General features: G+C 54.0%; 1 protein-coding gene across 2 annotated transcripts in view; it reads left to right on the top strand.

Moving 5' to 3' along the window:
- The window catches only part of SLC9A1 (solute carrier family 9 member A1), a 50576-nt gene that overhangs the window by 11523 nt on the left and 32364 nt on the right, over positions 1–6689 (top strand). The gene's annotated exons all lie outside the window — the stretch shown is intronic.

Raw genomic sequence — 6689 nt, 5'->3', positions numbered from 1 at the left:
TGCTTCCGGGAGCGAAAGTAGACAACATTATTCCACCTGCAGGATGTTAGAGGTAGAAAGAACCTTATCATAGCCTGTGGCCCCAGGGCCCAAAGGAGAGATGGAGATGTTGTTTTGTTTTTTTTTTTAAATTAATTTATTTATTTATGGCTGTGTTAGGTCTTCACTTCTGTGCGAGGGCTTTCTCTAGTTGTGGCAAGCGGGGGCCACTCCTCATCGCGGTGCACGGGCCTCTCACTATCGTGGCCTCTCTTGTTGCGGAGCACAGGCTCCAGACGTGCAGGCTCAGTAATTGCGGCTCACGGGCGTAGCTGCTCCGCGGCATGTGGGATCCTCCCAGACCAGGGCTCGAACCCGTGTCCCCTGCATTGGCAGGCAGACTCTCAACCACTGCGCCACCAGGGAAGCCCGATGGAGATGTTTTGATCCAGTCCTCTCATCTCCCAATTAAGGCCCAGAGAGGATGTGCCCAGAGCCACATGTGAATTAACGGCAGGGCAGGGAGGGCTTTCCCTGCTCTGTTAACTAACTCAAGGGTCTCTAGGCAGTAAGAGCTGGACCAAGAGGAGGGGCTGTGGTCTTTGGCCTTGACGTTGGTATCTAAGCATTGGTACCTCTCTAGTGGGCCCTAAAAGCCTAAGGAAGGGCAGCTTCGTGCTGGACTATCCATCAGAAGAGCTGTTCCTGGCCGAGAAGCCATTTGGCTTTGGTCATACAGGTCCTTGCAGGAGAACAAAGTGCAAGCCTTGGGACCCAGAAGCTTCTGCCCTCACCCATCAAATTCTTCAGGCTTTTGTACTCCTTCACAAGCCAATACTGAGCCTGGGTGCTCTGCTTTTTATAGCATCTTTGCCCTCAAACCAGGGAATGAGATCTTATCTCCGGGGCAGGGCCCACAGGAATCTGGATGCAGTACCAGGTAGGCAGGATGCCAGTGTGGAGGCAGGGCCAGCTCACCTCACTGAGCCCAGCCCAAGACTCAGATTACAGCTCAGTGGGGCAGGGGAGCTGGCACCCTACCACACCCTTCTGGGCCTGCCTGGCTGGTGGAACAAACAAAGATGCACAAGAATTGCTTCTCTCAAGGAGCTCAAGGACTGGTCTGAGAAATTCAGTATAGTTGCAGGAGAGTCAGGCAGTAGAAAGTGGGTGTGCGTCGAGGTGCAGATGGAATTTTTTGAGGGTTTAGAGGAGGCAGAAAGAACTTCCCACCTGGGAGGATCAGGGAGGCTTTATGGAGGTGACTGGTGAACTAGGCATTAAAGAATAGGTAGGATTTAGATGAGATGCTCGAGTGAAACAGGGCTCACTGGGCACAGCCAGAAGCTTCTACTCGGGGCAGGACCTTTGGATTGCAGAGGAGTGTCCCAGAGCAGTTTCCTTTGGAAACATGGTGGTTAGGAACACAGGCTTCGCAACTTGACAGACCTGGGTTCAAATCTAAGCTCTACCACTGTAGCACCTTGACTATGGGCAAGTCACTTTACCCTGTTTGTGTCTCATTTTGATCCTCCCCAACATGGGGTAACACCTGGCAGGGATGTTAGGAGGGTTCAGGGAGAGTACCCTTGTAAGATGCATGACACAGGTTTGACACATTCTGAACATATGATAAATGGTGGCACTTAGGAGTCCTTCTAGGATCAGGAGGAGGAGAAATACTAGCTTGTTTTCTGTGACTTCTGAATCTCCCAGCAACTGAAAATCACTCAGAGACTTACTGATGCCCTGCTGGGCAATCCAGTGCTGTGCTAACACAGGGGTGAGGTGGTTGCGGGGTAAATAAAATTTATTATTATTATATTTTTTTAATAAATTTATTTTATTTATTTATTTTTGGCTGCGTTGGGTCTTCATTGCTGCGCGTGGGGCTTTCTCTAGTTGCGGCGAGCGGGGGCTACTCTTCGTTGTGGTGCGTGGGCTTCTCACGCGGTGGCTTCTCTTGTTGTTGAGCACGGGCTCTAGGCACGTGGGCTTCAGTAGTGTGGCACATGGGCTCAGTAGTTGTGGCTCGCGGGCTCAAGGCTCATTCTCATAGTTGTGGCAACACGGGCTTGGTTGCTCCGTGGCATGTGGGATCTTCCAGATCAGGGATCGAACCCATGTCCCCCTGCATGGCAGGTGGATTCTTACACCACTGTGCCACCAGGGGAGTCCCAAAATTTATTATTTTAATGAAGTGGGTAGAGCACTTTCCGGCATGCATCAGGAAACCTTTTGGGCAGATACTGTTCTTCTCCTTTCTACAAATGAGGAAACTGAGGCCAAGAGAGGTTAGGTGACTTGCCTAGGGTCACATAGCCTGACTATGGCACAGCTGAAACCAGACCCAGGGCTTCCCATTCCAAGTCCTATGCTGTTTCTCCTACATAACAGTCCTTTCACCACCTAGCTGGAGTAGCAAGACTTTTCACTTGAAACATTTAATGAGCAAAGCACGATTTTGTATGACAATTTGATGTGTAGCTATAAAAGCACTAAATATTGCAGAACAGATGATGGTTTTTTAATAAATTTATTTATTTATTTATTTTTGGCTGCGTTGGGTCTTTGTTGCTGTGTGCGGGCTTTCTCTAGTTGCGGCGAGCAGGGGCTACTCTTTGTTGTGGTGCGCAGGCTTCTCATTGCGGTGGCTTCTCTTGTTGTGGAGCACGGGCTCTAGGCGTGCGGGCTTCAGTAGTTGTGGCACTCGGGCTCAGTAGTTGTGGCTCGTGGGCTCTAGAGCGCTGGCTCAGTAGTCGTGGCGCACGGGCTTAGTTGCTCCGCGGCATGTGGGATCTTCCTGGACCTCGAACCCGTGTCCCCTGCACTGGCAGGCGGATTCTTAACCACTGCACCACCAGGGAAGCCCCCAGATGATGATTTTTAAAATAGGCCCAGCTGTGATGAGGTGCCCGGTGATCTGTGCCAGCGTTAAGGGCAGAAGATTCTGCGACTTCGTAATCACCTCACCCTGTGAGCCTCAGTCTTCCCAATCAAATGCGGTAATGTCTGTAAAGCCCCGAGCACATCATAAGCGCTCAGAAATGGGAGTCACCGCTGTCCTGTAACATTAAAGGAAAAGGAGGGAATTCCCTGGCAGTCCAGTGGTTGGAACTCCATGATCTCACTGCCAAGGGTGCGGGTTCAATCCCTGGTTGGGGAACTAAGATCCCACAAGCCACGCAGAGCAGCCAAAAAAAATTAAAAAATAAAAAAAGTAAAATGAAGAGGAGATGAGAGTGAAGTCTAGCAGTGGAGGATGGTTTTAGGTAAGGGGGCCAGAGGACACTGGGGTAGGGCTGAATGTCACCAGGACTGGGGTGGGCATAAAATGAGACCATGAGCTGAAGTGTCTGAGTTTGGCCTTCAGTTGGAAGAGGGGGAGACACACACTCAGTAAACACTGATTTGTGCGTGATAAATGCTGTGCTGAAGATGGAAAGATGAATAAATATAATCCCAGCCTCGTGGGAGCGGCTGACATGGAAACTGGCACTTGCCATGTGCTGTGAAGTGCCACAGCAGGGGCCCACAGGACTGTGGGTGCACAGGAGGAGTTGGGTGGGGGGCGGATCAGGAAGGCTTCCCAGAGCTTGAAGGTTAAGCAGGAGTTTGCTCATTTCACATGGAGGGAGGAGCTGGAGAAAGACGAGATGTGGATAATGCAGAGCATAGATAGTGCAGAGCCATTGACTTTTGCTTTTGAAACCCTTTGGGGCATTCTGCATCCCCTCCACCTCACTCACCCCCAAACGTACTTAACCCACGTGCCTGGCTGGGCAGAGAAGCTGAGCCTCCCTGTGGGACAGTGTGCACCAGGGATGGGTGTCCTCATATGCAGGCGATAAGGAGGAAGCTACCATTGAGTGAGACCTACCGAGTGCCTGGCCTTGTACTGAGGGCTCCACACAGCGCATCACTGTCTGAGTGTCACGACAACCCCGAAGGGTGCGAGTCATGGTATTTGCCTTTATCCAGCTTACAGCTACCTCGGGAATGTGGAAGAGGGAATAATTAAGTGCTTGATGATTGCTGTGCCACTGCCTCAAAGCCCAGGAGGACTTCAGAGAGGGGAGAAAAGTGGCTGAAATGAGCAGGGAGCAGGGGCCTTTGCGCAGGGGCCTTTGCGCAGGTGCCTTCACTAGACCCTCATAAGGGGAGGGCAGGTGGCAGGTCAAGTGAGGGTTGCAGCACCTGCTGCACGTGTGACTGGGCAGCTGAGAGGAGGCCCAGCCAGCTGGGGGGAAAGTCTGGGCTGGGGTTCACTGAGAAATAAGATTGGGTAGGTGGGCTGGGCGGGATTCCCAGGCGTCTAGAACTCCAGCCAGAGGGATATAGAGTCGGCCAGGCCTCTCAGGCCGGTGGACAGATGGCTCCACGGATCGAACGCTTTCCTCTTCCCTCCATTTCCACTTCTGCTCTCCCTATCTAAGCCACAAGCATCTCTAACCCGGATGCCTCCAGTGGCCTCCTGGCCCCACTCCCCTCTGCCTGTAATCAGCTCTCCACAGAGTAGCCAGTGGGGTCGTTTAGAAACGTGACTCACAATGTGGTGTTCCCCTGCTAAAACCTTTCAGTTGCTTCCTGATGAACTTGGGATAAAATCCAGGAGAGGTGTGGCCTATACCTCTCTCTCCTTCACTCCCTGCTGCTCTTTCCCCACCACTCACACCAACCTTCTTGGGTTCCTCAAACACACCAAGCCTTGCCAGACCTCTTCCCCTTCCGTAGGGCCGCGGCGCTTGCTTTCCCCAGCCTGGAAGACTGCCTGGAGATGGCCGCAGGCCGGCTGCTTTATTCATGCTCTGGGTTGGATGCCGTCTCTTCAGAGAGGCCTCCCTGGCCCCCTAGTCTAATATGTAGCACACGCCTCACCACCCCCCGCCCCGGCCCACGTCAGACAGTCTTCTGGGTGCTGAGGACACAGCCGGGAGCAAGATGAGGAGGCTCCCGATGTCAGGGGGCTCACGGGCCAGTGTGGGGTGTTGCACAGTGGACACAACGTCAGGCAGTGATCAGTGTCCGGAAGAAAATAAATATGAGAAGGATGTGCTACTTTGGATGGTCAGCGAAGACCTCTCTAAGGAGCTGGATTTTGAGCTGAGCACATGACAAGAAGGAGCCCACCTTTCAAAGATCAGGGCCCCTGAGGAGAGCGTCTTTGAGGAAGCTGGGGTAGAATAAGAGGGAGGCGCGGTGTGAGGACAGGGAGGAAGGCGGGGGCCAGACCCTGCTTGGCCCGTGGGCCTTGGGTTAGGCATTGGATTGGATTCTAGGTGCGTGCAATGCCACTGAGCTGGGGAGGGATGTGCAGAGCAGCCTAGGGGTCAAGAGATGGCTCCCAGGGTCGGCTCTGGCTTTGGGCTGGCCACAGCGAGCCAAGCAAAGCAGGACCCTGGCCCAGGGCTACTCAACCAGGTCTGTGAGAGCAACAAGAGTGAAGCTTCCAAACAGGCATCTCTGGCCAGGCCAGGAGCAGGATGGAGAGCCGTGCCCAGGGAGGAGTGGATAGGGAGGGCGTGAGAGCACGTGGCGAGCGGAGGGGCTGAGCGAGGTGCCAGGCTCTGCTGGACTCCTGCCCCCTCCCCTGCCCAGCCCCAGCACCTCTAGGCAGGATGTCACCAGACCTGTCATGTGGGAGGCGTGGCACTGCCAAGCACCAGGGCCCTGACATGCCTCTTACCGCCTGAACCTTACGGTCCCACGTGGCCTGGGGAGTTATCAGGCCCAGAAAGGGCAGGCCTGGAATCAGAGAATTGGACTTGATTGTTGGGAGGGATACTAGAGACGGAGTTAGGAGTCCAGGAGGTGTAATGGAAAAAGATAAGGGCGTTGGGGATTAAAAGGCCTGGACTCGAATCCCAGCTCCTGTCCTTGCAGCTGTGTGGTGACTGACGGGCAGAGTTGTGGAGGTTCGGTGACAGTGCCGTGCAGAGCACCGAGCAGCGGCCAGGCCTCCTCATCTCACAGAGGAGGAAGCAGAAGGCCAGAGAGGAAATGACTTGCCCACAGGCCACAGGGGGGCGGTGGCAGAGCTGGACTAGTGCAGGTCTTCAGCTCCTGGTCCGGAGCTCTTCTGTGATGGAGTGAGTGGCCCTTCCCTCCTTTCCTCCTGCACTGTTCCTCTGGAACAGTCCTCTGGCCCTTCTGCAGGGGTGAGGGCTGCCCCTGCCCTGGCATCCCACCTCCTCCTCAGCTTGCCTCTGAGCACCTACTACGCAATGGCAGGGCTGTGTGGGAGATAGACATGTAAACAGCTTAAATACAAGGCAGGCTGAAGTGACACAGGGAGGCGGCACAATGCAGCGTGGGCCCTGGTGGCAGACGGTCTCAGTTCTGGCGCCGTCACTTAGAATGTAGTGGTGATGAGGCCCGCGCCGAAGTTGGGCCAGATCAGAAAGGCTTCTGATTCACTGCAGAGCCGCGAGGACTGTAGTGCAGTGGTGGGAACTGCGGAGGTTTAGGAGGGAGGTGTGACCATGACTGACTGGCTTGTGTTTAGGACAGAGGCTCTCCTGGCAGGTGGAGAATGAACTGGATGAACTTTTCCCCAGTGTTCCTGGCTCTGGGAATTTTCCACCTCCTCCCTCCCTGGATAATTATGCTTCCTAAGAAACTGATCAGATGGGAAGCTGCAGGAAATGCTTTGGGACAAGGATTGTGTAGGAGTTGGGGAGAGAGTGGAGAGGATGTAGCGGGAGAGGGAG

Source organism: Balaenoptera musculus, chromosome 1 (genome assembly GCF_009873245.2).
Source record: "Balaenoptera musculus isolate JJ_BM4_2016_0621 chromosome 1, mBalMus1.pri.v3, whole genome shotgun sequence".
Taxonomy (NCBI): Eukaryota; Metazoa; Chordata; class Mammalia; order Artiodactyla; family Balaenopteridae; genus Balaenoptera; species Balaenoptera musculus.
The sequence above is the reverse complement of the archived record's forward strand: the minus strand, read 5'-3'. Positions and strand labels throughout refer to the sequence as shown.